The sequence below is a fragment of the Heterocephalus glaber genome, unplaced genomic scaffold, assembly GCF_053883595.1.
Source record: "Heterocephalus glaber isolate CG9 unplaced genomic scaffold, H.glaber_assembly_v1.0 deba00001140, whole genome shotgun sequence".
NCBI lineage: Eukaryota > Metazoa > Chordata > Mammalia > Rodentia > Bathyergidae > Heterocephalus > Heterocephalus glaber.
Genome location: NW_028258200.1, coordinates 258,712 through 280,133, shown reverse-complemented (window position 1 = coordinate 280,133; position 21,422 = coordinate 258,712). Strand labels below are relative to the sequence as shown.

Below are 21,422 nucleotides of genomic sequence, written 5' to 3'. Positions count from 1 at the left end.
GTCATGGCTTGCCGACTTCTTCTTGGGCTTCTCTCTTCTCTGACACCTTTATCTTCCTAGGTCTGAAATGCTTGTTCTTTCATTCTCACTCATGGCAATTAACACACCTCCTGTTCCCCAAAAGCCAGCTCAACTCAGGCCATCAATTTACACAACAAACACAACAGGTTCCTCCAGCATCAAGAGAAGCCACGTAGGGCCAGGCCGGAGATTTAGCTCAGTGGCACCATGCCTCCCTCGCAAGTGCAAGGTCCTGAGTTTAATCCCCAGTACCAAAAAAAAAAAAAAAGAAGAAGTTGTGTGTGCCATGCCCTGGACACAGACCCTGAAGCCAGGGTTCACACCCCAGCTTTGCCTTTCTGAGCACATTCCCTTGACCTCTCTGTGCCTGGGGTTCCCCACCTGTGAATAGCACCTAGTAACACCCAGGGTTGCTCTGCCCCTGAAATACAGTTAATTTCATATGAAATGAATGGATACGAGCAGGCTGCTGGCACACTAGCAGCATTAGTTGTTGTTCCATACAAGTTCTTACAGCAGAAGGAGAAGGAATGCTTGATAAGGCTGTTTAACTGTGCACAGGTTTGGTTAGCTTTACAGGGCTGTAAAGCTGTCACCTCCGTATCAGCTGCATGGGTTAAACCTGGGTCACAATGACCAGGAATGTCCCTCCAACCTGCCAGCTGTGGGCTGCTCTTCAGAAGCACCAGCTGCACAAGCTTGTCATTTAGTCTGTGTATATTTTCTTCTGGATCCTGGGATAGGTTTCTCTCCCAGACCTCAACCTGAATGATTATCAGGAAACTTAATCGATCAGGGCATGGGGAATGAGGGGTGGCAGCGAGGATGGCTAAGCCCGGGATCTGTTCCCTCACAGCCAGATGGTGCTCAAAGGGCTGCCCAGGACTGTGTTGCCACTAAGAGCCAGTGGGAGGCATTGGGCAGCCAGGCCTGGGCCTGGGTGGGTGAAAGGCCTGTCTGTGGTCTGAGCCATGGGAACAGCTCTCAAGGGCCAGCCATGGTTCCTGGCTGCAGGCCACACTGTCTTCAGAACCCTCAGCCACACAAGCTCCTTTCCTGAGTTCCCAGAGCCCTGCCAGACCCAGAACCCTCTGCCTAGCCTTCTGTTGTCCTGCCTGTCCCATGGAGGAAGGGAGGTGGGGCAGGATGATCTAGCCAGGCCACACTGGAGCCAAGAGGGGCTTAGCAGCAATCTGAGGGCTGGCACCATGCCACCTCCCTCCACCCCCTGCTGCTCACGTTGTCCAGGACAGGACACAGGGCATTCAGCTAACAGATACGTGCTGGTGTTGCTTGGCAAAAGCAAATCCAAGAATACAAGGTCACCTGACATTTCACAGTTCCAGCCAATAGAAATATAATATGAGCCCATATGTTATTTAAAATTTTCCAGTAGACTCTAAGAAAGTTTTTTTTCAAAAGAGGTGAGGTGAAATTAATCTCAGTAACATTTAATTTAACCCAAATTATCCAAAAATACTACCACTGCAACACAGTAAGGAAAATGCAAAAATTATTAATTAGATGTCTTACATTCTTTTTGTTTGTTTTGTTTTGTTTTTTGAGACAGGGTCTCACCATGTAGTTCAGGCAGGCCTTGACCTCACTATGTACCCGAGGCTGGCCTCGAACTCATGGCGATTCTCCTGCTTCAGCCCCCTGCTCATTAGGATCACAGGGCTGAGCTACCGTGCCTGGCTCTTACATTCTTTTCTGTCATGTTTGAAATCCCATGTATCTTTACACTCACTGTACATGTGAACGTGTGCCAGCCACTCAGGGGAGGAAAAGACTTTTCCTCTTTCCTCTCATGTCCTTCGGTTGGGGCTTACAGATTAAACTGACCAAGGCAGATTAACAGACAAGGCTGTTACACTTGTTCAAAGGAGGCAGGGAAATAAACTGCTGGCTTAAGTGGTTAAAGATAAGGCTCACCCAGAACTGGACACCTAACTTTGTAGGGAAAAGGTGGAGGGAAGAAAGGCTTCGATAGGAAAAACAAATAGTTTTTTTAGGAAAGACAGATGGGCTTGAGGACAGCAGGAGATAAGAAAGCTGGTGAACATAGGCCAGCCAGGATGCAGCCCGGCAGCTTGCCCAGCACGAAAGAGACCCTGGGTTTGATCCCCAGCACCACAAAAAGAAATAAAAAGTTTGTTAAAATATTTGTCTCCATAGGCATAAGGGGTCTTTCCAGATTCATCAGGGCCACAAAACTTCCTCCAAGAGGGGATTTATGGTATTCTCATTCCTGGAGCTGCTTTTAGTCAGATAAAGGAAGCTCCTAGGAAGTCTTAGTTTAGTTTAGTTTAGTTTTAGTTTTTTGAGACAGGGTCTGGCTATGGATGTAGTCCAGGCTGCCCTTGAACTCACTATGTAGCACAGGCTGGTCTCAAACTAACTCATGGCGATCCTCCTGCTGGGATCACAGGTGTGCGCCACTACGCCCGGCTCCCAGCCTCAATCGCCGAGTGCCCAAGCAGCCCTAGGCCACCGGAGACGCCGTGGGGTCGGCGCGAGTCCCCAGCCAGCGGCGCCTGACCTCTCTGCACACGCCGGCGCGACTTGCGAGAGGGTGGAGGGCAGGGCTGTCTGCCACACACCCCAGATCACAGCCCCAAGCGTGGACGTTCGGATCCGGACCTGTGCTTCAGCGGGCCCCGCCCTGGCTGCGTCTCCTTCCCCGGCTGGGAGGCGCGGGTCCTAACGGTGGAGAAACTGAGGCGCGCCTCCTGTGCGTCTGCGGTGAAGCATCCTCCCGCACCCCACTCGCCCTCGGTCTGAACACAAAGCCTCCGGGATCCCAGAGAAAACTCGCACGGCTGCCCGCCTGGTGCCTCGCCGGCGCTGCCCCTCGGACCCAGGGGCGGGTGACAACCGCGGGGACCGTGACGCAACCTAGCGCTTGTCTTGCAGCGAGAAGCGGGGACAGAGCCTCTCACCTGCGCCAGGGCGCTCCCCGCCCCTCCCGGGTCCGCCTCTGTCCCGCCCCTCACCGACGCCCCGCCCCAGGCGGCTTCTGCCCGCCCACCAATCACGGCGCATCCCGCCCACCCCGCATAGCTCTGCCTCTCGCCCAGCCGGTGTCCTCGTGCGCATCCTTGGGGACCAGATGCCTGGGGATCTCTGGGCCCCAGCGCACGTGGGTCATGTTCTCTACACAGTCGTGCTAAGATCTGCGCCGAGGCAGTGTCAAAAGTGACCTTGAAGGGCTTGAGCCCGGTGTTTGTCAGACTCCAGCGAGATGCACACTGACGTCCAAACAGCAGACCCGAGGATCCAGAGCCCAAGCTGCTCCCCCTGGCGTGGGACCTGCTGGCGTCTCGCTGAGGTGGTGCGTCCCGCGTCGTCCCTCATGTGCACGTGGGGAACGAGGTTTCTGCAAGAGGCACCGTCATGACTGGGAGTCTAGACTTCTGGGGGAGCCCTTACTTGGCCCCCTAGAAACCGCCTGGGGGAAAATAATAGTGTTTCCCAAGGGCCTTTGTGAATTTTGCGGGCTTGGACCATTTGCCATCCGACACCCGGAGATGGAGGGCAGAACTTCGGGGACTTGCTTCCCTGTGGCCACCTACTCAGGCAGGTGAGGACAGCAAGGTGCTGGCGCTCACACCACCCCCACCCCACCCCTGGGCCAGACTCAGACCTTTCACTCCAGGGATCCACCCCCATGTGGCTGGGTGACCATGGTCTGGACAACCCCAAGCTGCTTCCATGCTGGTGCTGGCAGCTGTGACCCACATTCTGGTGAGGCAGGAAAGCTGAGTACAGACTGGCGAGCTGGGCTCGGAGAAGGGGCCCAGGTCATCCAGTGAGTTGGTGATAGCTATAACCAGGACCCAGATCCCTGCTGCCCAGGGCCCCTGCGTGTGGAGAGGACAGAAGCGGGGCAAGAGAGCATCTAGACAGAAGCCAGGCCTGAGCTGCCTGAGCTGGAGGTAAGGGGGGGAGGCTCCCCTGGACAGAAAAGGTGGCTGGAAGAAGCGAGAGTTGGGGGCGTTTGTCAGCTATGTGGGTTTTGGGGTCCGTCAGCAGCCACCGGATCCAGGGGAGCCCATGAGTGAGAGCAGCAGAGACCCCACGAAGCCCTGGAGATTTCAGGTGTGGAAGGCTGGGCTTCTGATCCTGCCTTCGGCTCCCAGCACTCTAACTTTGGGAGGGTGTGCAGTCTTTGATCTGTGAGCCTCAGTTTCCTGCTCTGTAAAGTGAGGATCTGCTCCCTGTTCTGGCGTGGCACAGAAGGTACTTTGTGACCAAGAGCCTGGGCCAGAGGGGACCCTTGAAGGGCCTTCTGCTTTCCCCTGAATCCCCTGGCCCCAGGAAAGGGAGGCCCCAGACCCTTGCTCCATACCCCTGCCAGCATGTCTCAGAGGCCCTGCGCTTGGTAAATATTTGTGCTTCTGATCTGCTTGCTGGCCACTGGAATGCTGTGTGTGTGTGTCTGTTCAGCCTGGCTTCTGCCCCTAGGCCGTGGTGATTCTGGAGGAGAACTTGCACATCAGGACCTCTGGGTGCCCCCCACACTCTTTCTGCCTGCTCCTCCTGAGCCCCATTGCTCCAGTTTGTTCCTGAAGCTCAAACTGTGCTGATTGCTGTACAGAGGGACAGGAGACATTCGGCTCTAAAGGATCCCTTCAAGCCAGGTGTGGTGGCCCACACCTGCAGTCCCAGCACTGGGGAGGCTGAGGCAGGAGGATTGCCATGAGTTTGGGGCCAGCCTGCATTGCATAAGGAGACCCTGTCTCAAAAACCATAACTAAATAAAAGGCCCCTTCTCTGGCTGTGGAAGAGCTGGCACTCTGGGTCCAGATGTCAGCCAAGCAGGCCGGGTGTGTGGTCTCTGAGTCCGGCTGCTCTCAGTTTGCTTCCTCATCCCAGGACAGTGGCGGAATGGTTTGGATCAGTGCCCGGCGCTTGGGAAGCTGTCCCGTGCCCCACCCTTCCCTCCATAGCTCTTTGCTCTCCTCCAAGAAGTGTGCGCCTTCCCAGTGTAACCAATACAAACAGCAAGGCCAAGGCTCAGTCCAGTGAGTGAGTGCTCTATGCTGTGTTGTGCTGGTAAATGTTTAACAACCAGCTCTAAAAAAAGGGCTCTGTTTTGCAGCAGTTGCCCAATTTCTGTGCCGTTAACACTCCCGCCATGGCCACTCCAAGATGATGTCACTGATGTGGGGTTGGGAGCCAGCGAGAGCTGGCGGGCCCAGACTACACTGTGAGCAAGCGATTCAGCAGGAACTCTGGGATCGCTGAGATCACTGGTGTGAGTGCAGGGCCCAGGACAAAACAAAACTGCAAGGTCTCTGTTCAAAGCACCAGGGATAAGTGCTTTCCTGCCTGCCCCTCCTCCCATCTGTCATGGATTTTAGTTAGTTTGGTTGGTTTTTGACTTTCTGAGACAAGGTCTCACTCTTGATACATAGTTCAGGCTTGCCTGAAACTCACTATGTAGCCCAGGCTGGCCTCCAACTCCTGGCAGTCCTCCTGCCTCAGCCTCCTGAGTACTGGGATTACAGCTCCCTCCAGGCCCTGCAGGTTTTATGTTTTGTTTTTTTTTCCATTTGGGTTTTTTTTTTTTTATTATTTGAGACAAGGTCTCTATGTAGTTCAGACTGGCCTTGAACTCACTATGTAGTCCAGGCTACCCTTGAACTCATGGTGATCCTCCTGCCTCAGCTTCCCCAGTGCTGAGATGACAGGCTTACATACCACACTCGACTTTTGGCTTTTTAATTTGCTATTTAATGTCTCTTTTTCTCCAGCACAGGCACACTCACAGAGCAAGGGTGGACCCTCACAGATAGAGGGGAACCTAAAGACTACCAAGCACCCCCTCCTGCCAGCCACCTTACAGAAGCCTCAGGAAGTAAGGTCAGACCTCTTCCCATCCCAGAGGCCTGCATTCCTATCCCATGTTTAGAGGTCCCAGCCAGGATCTGCTAGGTACCTGGATGGGAGTGGGAGGCTCACCCTCTGCATGTCACCCCACAGAACACCCCATATCGCTGGCAGCCCAGGGCACAACAGTCACCACCTGACACCGTGGTGCCCATGCCCTTGAGCCTGGGAGCAGAGGGCGGCAGTGTTGCAGGGCAGAGTGGAGAGCAGGAGGTCAGGAGCGGCCAGGGCAGCAGAGGGCGAGGGAGGAAGCGGCCAGGGGTGCACCCCTAGGGCACCCCACCCAAGACCCCTTGTACTTCACTTACAGAGGACAACTCAAAGACAGAAGTCTGAAGAATGTCAGGATGCCTGTCCTTCCCCATGCATGAATCCCAACTGGGCCTCTGAGTGCAGGGCTGTCTGTGACCCAGCCCACAACACTGGCTCTTCCGTGTCACCCAAGTGGGTGCAGGATGGGTGCCCAGGAACCTCCCTTAGGAACTTCAATCCCCGTGGCAGAGATGCCTGAGATCTAGAGAGTAAACTCCAAAGAGGCTCCCAAGTCACCCTCTGAGGACGGCAGTCTCCCCACTTTGTGGAAGTGTTTACAAGGCACTGCGACTTGGCAGAAACTCGTCAGATGAAAAACCACAGCCTTGTTATGGGACATTAATCACCCACAATGGACAATGTCTCTTCTGCTGTGTGTTTGTGTGGCACCACTTTTCTCCTTCCGAGAAACACTTTCCACAGATGTAGCCTTTGCTTCTGAACAGGTGAGAGACAGCATTTTCATGCAGCTGGCTCATTGCCCGCCGCACAGCCCCGAATCGCTCCGTGAGTGGTCTGCAGAGCACCCTCCCTGTCAGAGCTTTCTCCTCGCTGATATTTGTCCTGGGCAGGGAAGCCAAATATTGACCCAGTATTAGCAAACGAAGAGCAGCAGCGTTTTGGCTTAAAAACATTTCCACTTAGCAAGAGTGATTGCTTGTTCTTTTTTTTTTCTTCTTTTTTTTTCTTTTCTTTTTGGTACTGGGGATCGAACTCGGGTCCTTGTGCTTGTGCAGCAGGAGGCAAAACCACTGAGCTAAATCCCTGGCCCAATTGTTTGTTCTTTGAGGAGAATGACCACAATGTCCCAGCGGTGACTCCCTGTTAAGAATCTGGAAGGGACTTTTCTCACCACTCTCACCAGAGTGGGACGGGCTCCCTTCCCTGTCTCAGGGGTGGCAGGATGTGCTGGGGCAGCTTCGATGTGGGCAGAGGACACCAGGACCTCATAGGCTGTTGATACAAGTCCAGCCCCATGCTGCAGCCCCCTGAGTTCTGCCCAGGTGATAACCCACTGCCAGGACCAGGCACAGCCCAGGGTGGACAGGTCTGTGGCCCCTAGCAGAGGGAAGGGGGCGCCCTGCCCAGGTGAGTATGTGTGTGGGGCTGAAGTGTGACCTGGTACACTGGACACCAACCCTGATAGCACATGCATTATCACATGTGGACAGCACTCACCTGAGAAGGGGGCACCCCCTGTATGTTTTGGGTTTTTTTGGTACTGGGAATCAAACTCAGGACCTTGCACTTGCGAGGCAGGGGGCAGAACCACTGAGCCAAATCCCCACCCCTGCTGTGTGTTCTTTAACTGGCTTCCTCAGAGAATTCAGACCCAGGCTGAGTCTAAACCAGGGCCTTTGTACTCAGCTGGAACCTTGGGTAAATGTCAGAGCCTCAGCTTCTCCATCTGTAGAGTGAGATGTGGTACATATTTTTTTGTTTGTTTTTCTTTTTTTTGATACAGGGTCTCCCTATGTAGTTCAGGCTGGCCTTGAACTTTTGGTGATCTTCCTGCCTCAGCCTCCAGAGTGCTGGGATCACAGGCGTGCAACACCAAGCCTGGCTTGCTAAGAGTTTTTGTAACCAGTCTCCAGGCCCCTCCCTGTTCCCATCCTCTAATCACGTATTTGTTTGTGTTGGTGACCGCTCTGCAACCTGGAGCTATTCAGGGCCACACCCCGAGTCACTTCATTAGTATAATCTCAAGAATGAAGCAAAGGCCTCCTTCTATTTTTTGTTTGTTTTCTTTTTTTTTTGGTACCGAGGATCGAACTTGGGCTCTTGCGCTTTTGAGGCAGTCGGCCAAACCACTGAGCTAAATCCCCGGCCCTGTTTGTTTTCTGAACTAAGTGCTATGTAGTTCAGGCTGGCCTTGAACTCACTATGTCAAAGAGTTCCTTCTCAATAACAAAAGGCGCCAGGATTGCTTAGGAAATCCAGGGGCTCTCGGAGATTTGTGCCCAGAATCCTGAACAAAGTCGTTATGCACATTACATGTATAAAGTGTGTTATATATCATGTGTAAGAGATTTGTGTGTGTGTGTGTGTGTGTGTGTGTGGTACTGGGGGTTGAACCCAGGGCCTTCACCATGAACTACAGCCCCAGCCCTTTTTTATTTTTCATTTTGAGAAGGGAGCTGTCTGAGTACAGGGTAGGACAAAAGAAATAAAAACTAAGCAGAAAGGAAACAAGGAAAATCATAATTTAAAAATGAAAACTGCAGCTTCAAGACACAGGCCCACTTTAATTATTTCTCTCTTCTCCCAGAACACAACAGGCCTGGGCAGTTCCCTTTCACCTGCACATGGGCAGAGGCCACTCCCCTGCTACCTGCACTGGTCCTTTTTCACCTGTGCATAGACCACCTTCTCACTGGCAAACTAGGGTTCCCTTGGAATGGGCCATTATCTTACTGTGGGGGTCCATCCCCACCCACCTTCGACCACAGGTTTCCACTGCCAAAAATATATAAAGATAGTGGGCCGGGGATTTAGCTCAGTGGTTCTGTCACCTGCCTCACAAAAATATATAAAGATCCCCAGCTCCTGAGCATATCCTAAGATCTCTGCTACTAACTCTTCTGAGCTCTTACTGACACATCCTGAAACTTCTTCCGAGACAGAAGTCAGAAAACCTGCCAGCATTCTACACTTAGAGTGGGTTAAATTCCTATCTCAGCTTCTGAACATCTCAGTCCCAGCTGTCAAGGGGTACTCTCTGCAGGTAGTTTCTGCCCTCTGACCCTCCAGCATGAGGACCAGGAAGACGAGAAGAGGCAGCAAGGTTCAGAGAGGGCAAGCAACTGGCCCAAGAGAAGCAGGGTTAGCACAACATCTGGGTCCTCATCGAAGGAGTCTTCCTGTGGTGTGACATTCCTCTGTTAACCCTGGACAGGTCACATTCAGGCTGGTAGCCTCCTTGTGACCCTAGAGTCTTGTGATTGAGGGGAGTCAGAGCCAACAGGGCCCTGTAACCCCTTTTTGAAGATAAGGAAACTGAGGCCAACATTACATAGCCTCTGTGTTACTGGGTTTTGGGGTGCTGGAGTCTCCTTCTAGAGGTGGTTTCTAGGCTCTTTCTGTCCTGAGCAAAGAGTTAGTCAAGACAAGCACAAACAATAGGAAAGTTTTACTAAAGGTAGGAAAAAAACAGGCTGTGCAGAGTTTTGGCCAAGTAAAAGTAGGAAAAGAAGTACATCCTACTGTGTAAGGGCAGGCCACCATGGAGAGAGAACACAGGGGCAAAACTCAGTGTGGACGTCTTTTTTGTGTCCACTCCTCAGGCTGGTGTTAGGTCCTATTGAAAAGCTGCTTGAGGGCCAGGGATTTAGCTCAGTGGTGCCACCGCCTGCCTCGCAAGTGCAAGGACCTGAGTTTGAGCCCTGGTACCCCCCAAAAAGAAAACCTGTTTGAGTTCTCAAGAGAAGTCCATGTGCAGGGCTTTGGGAACTGTTCTGCACCTGTGTTCCAAGATCTTGTCACACTTTCTTTCCTGGCCAGTTTTAGCCACTTCCTATCTCCCTGTCTTATTTCCCCCAGAAACACATATCCCCATAATTTTTATAGGGTGCTGAGAGAGTGGAGGTCTCTGTCTTCTATAGCTTCTCCTAGATGGAAGGGGCTGTAGACCCTACCTACTTGGGATTATGTGCTCTTCAACTACCTTGGGGTGTTGTGGCTCACTGCCTGGGTTGAAGAAAAAAAAATGTTAGAAGACAGTAAGAAAAGAATTAGTGGCCATTGAGTTGCCTGTTTGAGGGAGAAAGAAGATAACTTTACTATTATGTTGGAGATGTAGAACCTGAATATGAGGAGCAAGTCAGATTTCCACGTGTCTTGTGGAGGACAAAGTATGTCAAAGAAGGAGGTTAGATAAAGTATGGAGAACCTGGGAGCCATAGCCTTAGCAAGATTACCCACATAATGGATCTAATAAAAAACAGGAGCCTCAATACCAGTGCCCATTTAAATCATGGTGAATTAAGGTCATTACTGACTCTACTTATCTCCACCTGGAGCAATACTTGCTTTTTGAAGAAGAGTCTCGTGTCTTTCAAAGCTTCCGAGGGATAGCTTTCTTCTTAGTCCTGTAAAAATTCTAGTGACCATTTTCCATGTAAGATTTTTTTTTTTTTTTTGGTACCAGGGATCTAACTTGGGACCTTGCACTTGCGAGGCAGGTGGCAGCACCACTAAGCTAACTCCCTAGCCCTTCATGTAAGATTTTTATAGCTTGTCACTGTGTCACTTGAGGACAGACCAGAATGGTTCCTCGGGGCCAGGGATTTAGCTCAGTGGTTTCACCGCCTGCTGTGCAAGTGCAAGGACCCGAGTTCAATCCCTGGTACCAAAAAAAAAGAAAAAAAAAACAACCCAGAATGGTTCCTCAAAAAATGGGAGTAAGGTTAGGGTCTGGAAGGGCTGTAGGGCTGCTCTTTTTGCCTCCCTATAAGCCTTTGATTTCCCAATGAGATTTTAGACATGCCTCTTTAGGAGCCCTTGCAATGATGACAGCAAAATGCTTGGGAAGATGGACAACCTCTAAGAGTTGTAGAATTTCCTGCTTGTGTTTTACAGATGATTGCTGCGAGGGCCGGAGGTTTAGCTCAGTGGTGCCAGCGCCTGCCTGGCAAGTGCAAGGTCCTGAGTTTGATCCCTGGTTCTGCACCAAAAAAACCCAAAAAACTACTGTGAGGAGTTAACCCAAAATGAGAATAGTTACAGATGATTGCTTATTAGTCAGCAAGCTCCTTCTTTCCATTGCTACATGAGCATGTAACACCAGAAAAGCATATTTGGCATCTGTATAGATATTTAGCTTTTTGCCTTTTCTTAACATCAATGTCCAAGTAAGCGCTATTGGCTCTGACTTTTGAGCAGAGTTCCCTGGGGGAAGAGGCTTCACTTCAGTGACATGTTGTGGGTTGACAGCTGCATAACCTGCCTTTTGATATCCTTCTTGGACAAAGCTACTCCCATCAGTAACCACACCTCTTCAGGGTCTTGGAGGGGCAGGTCAACAATGTCCTGCCTACTTGCATAGGTCTGGGAGATCACTTGTTCCCAAGAGTGGCTAGCTTCTGGGACTGTAGACATCAGAGGGCCAGGATTATGAGTAGTGCAAATTTTTATAATAACCTCAGGGATGTCTAAGAACACGGTTTGATACTTGGCAAGCCATTCCCCAGGTAATCACAAGTAACTTTTGGTCTCAAGAATCACTCTGACTTGACAAGGAGTCAGAACTTCTAGTTTCTGTCCTAGTTAGCTGTTTTGGGTTTTTTTGGTACTGGGGATTGAACTCAGGTCCTTGGACTTGGGCAGCAGGCAGTGAATGTCCTAGTTAGTTTTTCAGCTTCCTCCATTACTATAGGGAGTGCAAGGACTTTTTTTTTTTTTTTTGGTACCAGGGATCAAACTCAGGACCTTGTGCTTTCAAGGCAGGTGGCAGAACCACTGAGCTAAATCCCTGGCCCCTCCATTACTATAGATGTAGCTGCTACAGCTCTTAGGCAAGATGGTCACCCAGCAGCCACTCCATTTAATTTTTTTGAAGTATGCCACTGGGCAGAGTTCTTGTCCTAGCCTTTGGTTCAAGATACCCAATGCAATTCCTCTCTCTCTCTCTCTCTTTCTCTTGACAGGATCTCACCATGTAGTTAAGGCTGGTTTTGAACTCACTATGTAGCCCAAGCTGGCCTCAAACTCAAAGGGATCCTCCTGCCTCAGCCTTCCAACACTGGGATTATGGGCATGCACCAATATGACCAGCAATTCCTCTCTTTTCTGATATGTAAAGGAAGAAGAATTTTCTTAAGTCAGGTATTCCATTATACCATGCAGCAAGATACACTTGTTGGCTAATTAGGTCAGGGAGACCTGGCAGAGTGCCAAAAGGTAAAATCCATTTTGGCCTTGGCCAGAATTTGAGAATTGCCCCCAATTTTGCTAGTAAATCTCTTTCTAGCTAGGGAGTAGGACACTGTGGGACAATTAGAAACTCATGAATAAACATTTGGCCTTCAAAGAAAACACATCAGAGCAGGGAGTAAAGAATCTCCAACAAGGGGTCTCCTTGACTTCAACTATGACTATAGATCTAGAGGAGGTTTTACCAGAGAAGTAAGTAATTCTAGCTTTTCTCTTTTGACACTCCTCCAGATCCTGATTGTTGAAAACAGAAAAGGCCATGTCGAGCAATTGGTTCATAGATGTCTGCAGTCCCATCTGAAGTTTCTTCATTAAACAGATGGGACAGACCGAAAGCACCTGAGAAACAGGTGGGAATCCAAGGACAGGATCATCAAAGATACTGCTCTCTTCCTCAGGAGCCCTTCTAAATACCATAGATTCTGGGTTTTTCCTGGGATGAACAGTTATAAAAGCATGAACATAAGGGATTTACTCCACCTTCTATGTTTTAAGCAGAAACAATTTAAATGCAAAATAGTGTCATAATTTAAACTGCCATCTCTTGCCATTTCCTAGTTCACACTGAACCCAAATTGTTTTGTAATAATAGATACATTGATCCTTTTTCAAATTGGCAAGATCAACCCTTTTCCACTGATCAAGGATATGGCTTTGCAGTGAAGTTGGTGAATCTGCAGGGCGAGGTTCATGAGGTTTCCCATGCCTCATCTTGGGGCCTATAAAGAGAGGCAACTAGGTCTCAGGTCCTGAAGGTGATATTCCATGCAGAAGAAAGAGACCTAGCTGGGTGTGATGGCACATGCCTGTAATCCCAGCACTTGGGAGGCTGAGGTGGGAGGATCACTGAGAGTGAGTTTGAGGCCAGCCTGGGCTACATAGTGAGTTCAAGGCCAGCCTGCACTACAAAGTAAGACCCTGTCTAACCCCCCCCCAACCCCACCAAAAAAAAAAAAGAAAGGAAGGAAGGGAGCAGAGGGCAGACTGATGGCTGGAGAAGCCCTGTTCCTGAGGGTGGGATAGGTGAGGAATGCCCTGCCCCTCTTCTCCAGTCCACCAGAGCCTGGTCCCTCTCAGACCAGCTGTGGGGACTAGAGAAGAGACACCCTTCTGACTTCCTCTCTCTGCAGTGGTAGCCTTCTGGGAGCCTCTGTACCCATGGCAACAGGTTATTCTGCTTGTACTCCCCTGGGACAGAAAGCTCATTAGCCCCCCTCAAGCCTGGTCACTGGATCCTGGCTCCTGACAGGAAGTCCTTCTGTTGAGCTCAACCCAGTCGCCTGGAACTCACCCCATTGGCTGGCACTAGCACTGTCCAAGTTGTGGGGCGCATAATGTACTGCCTGTCTCTCCACTCCTGGTTCAGCATCAAGTCCCCTGGTTGTCTCCCCATCTGGCCTCAACTCAGAGCAGGGCTTGGTTCCCTCTCTGCAGTTCCCCACCCTGCCTCCTCCCAGTTGTCCCCCAGCCTGACTGATCCAGATATCAGCCTTCAATAACTGCCTTCTAGTGACCACTTCCCTATGGGATAGCCAGACAGGACCTCTGTGACTCATGCTGCTGACCCCATACCGGGTGTGGATGGCACCAATAGGCCACAGGACCACCCCTGGCCACACCTGGCTCCCCAGAACTTGAGGCTGCTTCTGTATATAGATTTTTTGTTGTTGTTGTTATCGGGGATCAAACTCAGGACCTTGCGCTTTCCAGGCAGGTGTGATGCCACTGAGCTAAATCCCCAGCCCCAAGGCTGCTCCTATAAAGCCACAAATCAGAGCTCTCTGTGGGGACCTGCAGGGTGATGCTCGAGACCTAATAAAGGCTGTGACTCATGTCCTCTCTCTCAAGCACCCTGGTGTCTCTGAGCTGCCCTTGGCCCGTGAGGACACCCCTCTCCTGTGGACCTGTGACCATACCGTGCTCCCCTGAGCCGCCTCCTGTGTCCCACCTGACCTGCACCCTGGAACACACCTGTCTTTCTATCAGGCCTCCCCTGAGAGTACCCACAGGTGCATTTGGCTCTTTGGGGATGCCAAGGGTCAGGACAGGTTCTGAGAGCAGGAAGGATGCCCACAGGGTCGTGCAAGGCTGGGCTGCCCTCAATACCGAGGAGGTCACTACAGTGAGCACCAGGCACTAAGGCCTGGACATGGGGCCATGGAAGACACTTTCTGTTAGGCTTTAGATCTACATTGTCCCCTAAAGCTTCCTGTGTTCTGAGGTGAGGCTTTTGGAAGGTGACTGGAGCATGACTGTGCTGACCCCATGGCTTAATCCACTGATGAGTTTATAGCTGAATGGGCTGTAAGTGGGCCCAGCTGGAAGAAACACTGGGCAAGCCTTTGAAGAATGTTTTTGTCCCCAGCCCTTCTCTCTCCGGCTGTCTTTCCCCTCACTGCTTTGTGGCTGCCTTGAGGGGAGCAGCTTTCGTCTGCCACGCCCTTCCACCATGAGATTTCTGCCTCAGAACCAGCTCACCATGAATTGAACGCCTGAAACTATGAGCTAAAATGAACCTTTCAAAATAATAAATAAATAAAATAAAATAAAATGAACTTTTCAATTGTATACATCAGGTATTTTGACCCACTGCGGAAAAGCGACCAATCCTGCATGTGGCCTGGGATCTGCAGACTTGTTTTTCTGGGTGCTCTTAGGTGTCCTGCCTCCACCATCAGATGTGATCACATTCAGTGTGTCCCCCTGTCACCAGACCAGCACTTGGAGATGGATGTCCTCCTAGCAGAGCTCTTGTTGAGACCTTGTGGAGAACCACAGACCTCCCACTCAGGTTCCTCAGCCACAGACTCCTCCCTGGGGTTCAGGATCCCCTGGAGAAGGAAAAGGCCAGGCAAGTGCCTGTGCTCTGGGGGCTCAGGAACCTGCACCAGCCTCGGTGTGTATCAGGAGGGGTGCAGTGAGGACCATGGCCATGTATGGGTAGCAGAGACACGGCCTCCTTCAGGATATGTGCAGGAAACCAGGGACCGAATCCTTTCATTGCAGGAAAAAGAGCAAACCCTACCTACAAAGAAACAGCAGGCTCCATCCCACCTCAGAGCTCTGATCTTGAGTAGAGTGTGGAAAGCATGGCATTCAGCAATTGGCTGAGTTTCAGAAGCCAAATGTTTGCAGATTGGCTAGCTTTCACTCTTAATGTTTAGGGATTGGCTGGCTTTCAGTTTAGAATTCAGGCATTGGCTGCCTTTCAGAAGTGGAATCATGAGAATAAGGCTGCTGCTGACTGGCTGGCTCTCAAAAGCACTGGAATGCCACGGTTGAGTCATGTTCTCTGTGATTGATGGGACCAGGTTTGAAGTCCGTCTCTATGACTTGTTCGTGGCTTGGGACTGGATCCCAAAATAGTCTTTTCCTTTTTTGAATTTAAAAAATAGGAACGTTATATTTTCATCCCCTCCCCCATGCCATGGTTGACTTCTCCCCTGTGCAACTAGCCAGGCACACATCATCTGTCCCCAGGCTCAGAACTCTCCAGCCTGGTCATTTGCCCTTTAGCAACAATTTGGGGGACCTGTATGGTAGGAGGCAGATGGGGCCCTTCTCTATCCTGGGTGCCAGACGCTCTCTGGGGAGATTGAGTCCAGCACTGGGCACGACTCAAAGTGGCCCAGTAGACTCCACATCCTGTGGAAGCTGTGATCTGTTCCCTGCTGGTGGCTGCTCAGATAGCCCATAGCCTGTTGCATGAGGATGCAGCGAGGGAGGAGAGAATCAGGGGGCGCATCTGCCTGATGCCCACACAGATCAACCTCTGGCCCAGAACCAGCCTTTTCACTTGGACTCAGGTCCTAGAGCCAAGGGGGGGCCACCATTAAAGACAGCTTCTGCCGGCCTTCTGGGAGTCTCCATCCACTGCAGGAGTCTAGGCAGGCACCTCTGGCTTGTGTCCCCTGTTGTAGGGAACAGGGAAAGGGGACATTACTAGAACCTCTGCAGTAAGTCCTAGTCTCCTGCAAGCCAGGGCAGCACAAGGCGAGTTACAAGAAAGGTAGAAAAATGAGACTTTGAGAAGAAGCTGAGCTTTGGGTCTGATCAGGGCTGCTCTGGGCAGCAAAGACAAAGACCCCTAGCTTGCAGCACCTTTTATTCAGTACCTAGGGAGAAACAAATGTAACAAATGAAATGCAGAGAGTTCAGTACCTCACATTGGGATAAACAAGGTGTAACAAAAGACTAGGGGGTGGCGGAAATTCAAGAACAATGAGGAACCATGCAGATGAAGATTTGGTTCCTCCCAGGATGTCTCCTGCAGGTGTGGTCTTGTCCTGGAGCATCACAGCATCAGGGGATCACTGAGGTCTCAGTTGTGACCGGAGGCCAAAATGGAATTATGTCTCAGAATGCCATAGCTGGCCTGTAGGCGGAAGAACTAGGCCTAATCAAATGATTTTTCCCTAGAATTTTGTAGCATTGCTCCCAACATATCTCCCTTTCTGTTTTATGTGACGGTGTTTTTAGGAAAAGTGAGCACACCCAACAATGGCTTGTCCCTATATATTGTGAGGATCTATAGTATGTTTGACTGGCTTAGCTGTCTATAATAAGCATAATTTCTATTAATTGGGGCTGTAAAAGGATTAAAAGTCAAATAATACTTTTTTAAAAAAAAAAACAATGTTGGCTAAAAAACTTAAAATTTTGTTCAACTCAAATAACTATTGTCTTTAGTTATACTTTTCTACTGGGTGTTTAAGACCAAGTTACGGTGAGACCTATATTAAATAAAGTCAATCTCTTGCTAACAAGGTCAATTAAGTCTCAGCAGGCACTGTCTTGGAACCATTCGTAGAGCCTCTTAGCTCCTCTGTCAGTGTCAGCCATCAGGATATGTCACGGCCTTGCTTGCTACTTTGCCCCCTGAAACCTCACTGGGTCAACAAATGATGTCCAAAATGGAATTATGTCTCGGAATGCCATAGCTGGCCTGTAGGCAGAAGAACTAGGCCTAATCAAATGATTTTTCCCTAAAATTATGTGGCATTGCTTCCAACACCCTGTCTCATTATCATTGATGGCCTCCGCTTTATACCAAAGGGTTGGAATGGAAGGGTCATAAAGACGAGATTTGTCTGTCTCCCTCACCATCACATGCCCTACTTAATGGAGGGTGGATGGTTGTGGCTCTAAGAGGGTTGCATGTGGATTTGGCAAAACTGGCATGAACCATACCCTTCCTTTTGTGGCCCTGTGAAATCCAAGGTCAGCACCTGTCCCCAACCCTATCCTGCATAATGTGGACCATGGGCTGTCAACAGCTCCTTATTTCTGGACCCTTTGTGACCCAGTAGGGCCCCAGAAGTCCTTGGATGTTAGGGTTCTGGGTTAGTCAGCTTAACTGTCCTAAAAAATGACAGAGCATCTTTGGGGAAAACAAAATACATTAATTTGGGTCCTAGGTCAGAAAAACAAATTTATATTTGGCTTTCATCTGGGTTGATTTTGGCCTAAGGCCACTGGTTAGGAGAGCATGAGGGTGGGGGAGGGTTGTTTGGCCCTAAAACAAGAAAAAGGGGTTGAAGCCCAGCTCTGGCCAGAATCCTGTAGGGAACCAGGCCAGGCTTTCCACCATCTGGACCATTCATTTGGATACACGCTTAACTGAGAACCTGCTATGTGTTGAGTGTGGGGCAGGCCCTGCAGAGGCTCAGTGTCTCATGGGGAGGAGGCCAAGAGAGTAAAGCTGCACAGTTGAGCAGTCAGGGCGTTTGGGAGAGGAGTAGGTGTGGGATGTGTGAGTACAGGGAAGGATCTGACCTAGTGTAGGTTGAGAGTGACATCAGAAAGATAACAAAGGCAGACCGGGCTACATCATGTGTATGTAGTGCCGGGGATTTAGTTCAGTGGTTTCGCTGCCTGCTGCACAAGAGCAAAGACCCGAGTATGATCACCAGCACCAAAAAACAAAACAAAACAAACAAATAAAAAACTCAAACATAATGTAGATGTCCCAGTACTAAAGGAAAGTGCAAGTCCCCTTATTCAAACTTTTTTTTTCCTTCGGTACTGGGGATCGAACTCAGGGCCTTGTACTTGCCAGGCAGGAGTGGTGCCATTGAGCTACATCCCCAGCCCACCTCTTATTCAAATTTCAAGATGGGCTGGGCATGGTGGTGTATACTTGTGATCTCAGCACTCTGGGAGGTTGAGGCAGGAAGATCTCAAGTTCAAATTCAGCCTAGGGAATTTAGTGAGACTGTTTCAGAATTTAAATAAGAGGCTGGGGATGTAGCTCAGTGTGAAGGCCCTGTGTTCAATCCCCAGTACTACTACTATTACCATCACAGTTGAGTGGGCCAAAAATAGCCCAGGTTCTTGTGTACAACAAGGAAAGAATTGCCAAGGGTACACTTTGTAGTATGTAGTCAGTAGCTACATTTAGAAGATCATGGGGCCGGGGATTTAGCTCAGTGGTTTCACTGCCCCGCCTGCTGCGCAAGTGCAAGGACCCAAGTTCGATCCCCGGTACTGTGGAGAACACCTTGGAATAAGATGGAATTGTATAATCCTAAGTGTGCTGTAACCCTAAAGTGTGCTGTGACTTTAAGAGTGCTGTAACCTAAGTATAACACAATCATAAGAGTGATGTGTAACCATAAGATATGAAAGTAATGAAAGTAGAACCTTAAGTGGTATGGAACTGATAAGGGTGTACCCTGAACTGGACGGGGCATACCCCCGAACTGGACAGGGCATACCCTGAATTGGGCAGAGTATGCCCCAAGCTGGACAGTGTGATAAGTCTGAACCAATACCATGAACGCCCAGCTAGAATAGTATAAAAGGAGCTGTAGACCCCAAGCAAGTCGACGATCTGTCCACCGACCAGTCGACCAGTCAATCTGATGATCTGACTACCGACGGAGACATCTGCACACCTGATCCCGCTGGGAGGAGCATCGCCTCCGACCAGACGAGACCAGAGGATAAGGCAAGCAGAGAGGCGGATAGCCTAGCACCGACTCGACGACGCCCTTCGTCTACGGATCGGACCCTCTGACCCTGCGGGAGGAAACGTCGCGCTCCCATTAAGGACTTGCGCAGTACAGGTACAGGGACGTGGTAATTGGCAGACTTAATATTGTGTGGTAATTGTATTGAAATGAATTATGATAATATAAGATAAGTGTGTGAATTGCCATCCGGATACCCCCGGTACCTGCTCGCGACAGGTACCAAAAAGAAAAAAAATAGAAGATCATGGGATGGTAGAAGGAACAGGGAGAAGGATAAGGGGAAAAAGAGAGTGAAGGGGAAAAGGGACTGGAGGAGAAAAGGGAAAAAAAGGGCTCAAGTATGAAAGGGAAAAAAGGGCCTTGATAACTCAGGCTTCCAGTATTTATAGGGTCAGACACCACTGATCCAAGGTGCCTCCCACTGTCTCTCTCTGGTGTCAGCAATCTTCTGTAACCTCCTGAGTTTAAACCTGCATAATCATTAGGGTGTGTTTGGTTTATGGTTGAATGGAGAGAAGGGAGGTGGCTCACACAACTTCCCTGTTTTAGCATTATGGAAGCATAGATAATCATTAGGGTGGAGTGACCTTTATAGTTGAACTAAGAGAAGGGAGTGACTCAGATCCTTTGTTTCTAACTGTACTACTACTATTAATAATAATAATAATAATAATAATAATAATTCACGGGCTGCGGATTTAGCTCAGTGGTTTCACCGCCTGCTGTGCAACTGCAAGGACCCGAGTTCGATCCCCAGTACCAAAAAAGAAAATTTGTACTCAATAATAATTCACGATGGGGCCAGGGATGTAGCTCCATGGCACTGGGCCTGCCTGGCAAGTGAAAGCTCCTGAGTTTGATTCCCAGTACTGGAAAAAATATTCACGATGGCACTAACAATGAAAACAATGAACCAAGTGCAGGGCCCTTCTGCCAAGCTCTCAGCCCAGGAAGCCAACCTGAGCTAGCATAGTGGAGTGGGATGGTGCTGGAGAGGACAAGGACACCTGGTGAGCAAGTACCCGATGCATGATGCTGACGCAGCGCAGGAGTTCTGTGGAGTTCTGGGAGCTGTGGTTCTTGGGTCTGGGTTTGAATACCTGCCTCTGAGCTCAGGTCCTGCCTAAGTGGGCTGGGGTGGGGAACATGATCATTTTAATCAGTGTAACCTCCCCATTCCCTGGGAGTTATCCCATCTTTCTCTTAATGAGCATGTGGAAGTTGTCTTTTGTAATCTAATTGGCAAATAAACAGGCAAAGGCCAAGTGAGACGCCTGTGTTGGTGTGTGTGTGTGTGTGTATATATATATATACACACACACACATATATATATATACATATATTTCCCCCCCACCCACCCAGTCCTGGGGATTGAACCCAGGGGCTTTGCATTGAGCTACTTCCCCAGCCCTTTTTCATTTTTTATTTTGAGACAGGGTCTCCCTAAGTCACCTAACTTTAGAAGAGCGGCTGCTCTGTGAATCCCACATCTAGGCTGCTTCATGACCTCCCTCCATGCCGTATGTCCTTGGAGAAGTGGCAAGTTGATGACAGCCAAGGATTGGAGAAGGCCCCAGGGCTTCAGGTCATACAACTCAGGCTGACGGCTACTGAGTGCAGGCTTTGAAGCTGGGCAGAGAGATAAGAGGAGGCAGAGATACCAAAGGGTTCCCCGATAACCAGCTAGGAAGCCCACACAGAACAAAGCCAAGATAAGGAGCCAGGGCCTCTCTCAAGGCCAAGCGGGTTAAAAGAGGCTCCTTGGTTTGGACATGGGTGTAAAGAGGACGGCAGGCTGGTACTTGGATCCCTGATGGAGCTGAAGAGATAAAGGCCCCGCCAGCTTGCTGCACGGGCCATGCTCCAGGCCAGTGGCAGCTGGACACCTCCAGTCCTGAGTCCTGGCCTTGTTCCTCAGCTTAAGGCCAGGCCCTCCAGACCCCCTGTTTAGTCTAAGGGTATGGTAATTTTGCTTTATTTTGTTGCGCTGGGGATTAAACCCAGGGCCTTCATGCTGAGCTACATCTCCAGCCCTTTTAAAGTTGTTTTTGCCAGGTGTGGGGGAGCATGCCTATAATCCCAGCACTGGAGAGGCTGAGACAGGAGGATTACCAGGAGTTTGAGGGCAGCCTGAGCTACATATTGAGTTTAAAACCAGCCTGAACTGCATACCAAGACCTTGTCTCAAAAAAAAAAAAATTTTTTTTTTTTAATTTTGAGACAGCATTGCACTAAATTGCTAAGTTTCCCAGGCTAGGCTTGAGCTTGCAATCTTCCTGCCTCAGGCT

General features: G+C 50.0%; 1 long non-coding RNA gene across 1 annotated transcript; it reads left to right on the top strand.

Annotated features, from left to right (window-relative positions):
- Positions 1–3,098: 3,098 nt before the first annotated feature.
- LOC110347132 (uncharacterized) lies at positions 3,099–14,663 on the top strand. The gene is made up of 3 exons (XR_015450940.1): positions 3,099–3,355; positions 12,391–12,509; positions 14,525–14,663. It is a non-coding gene; the product is annotated as an uncharacterized LOC110347132 (long non-coding RNA).
- The last annotated feature ends 6,759 nt before the right edge of the window (positions 14,664–21,422 follow it).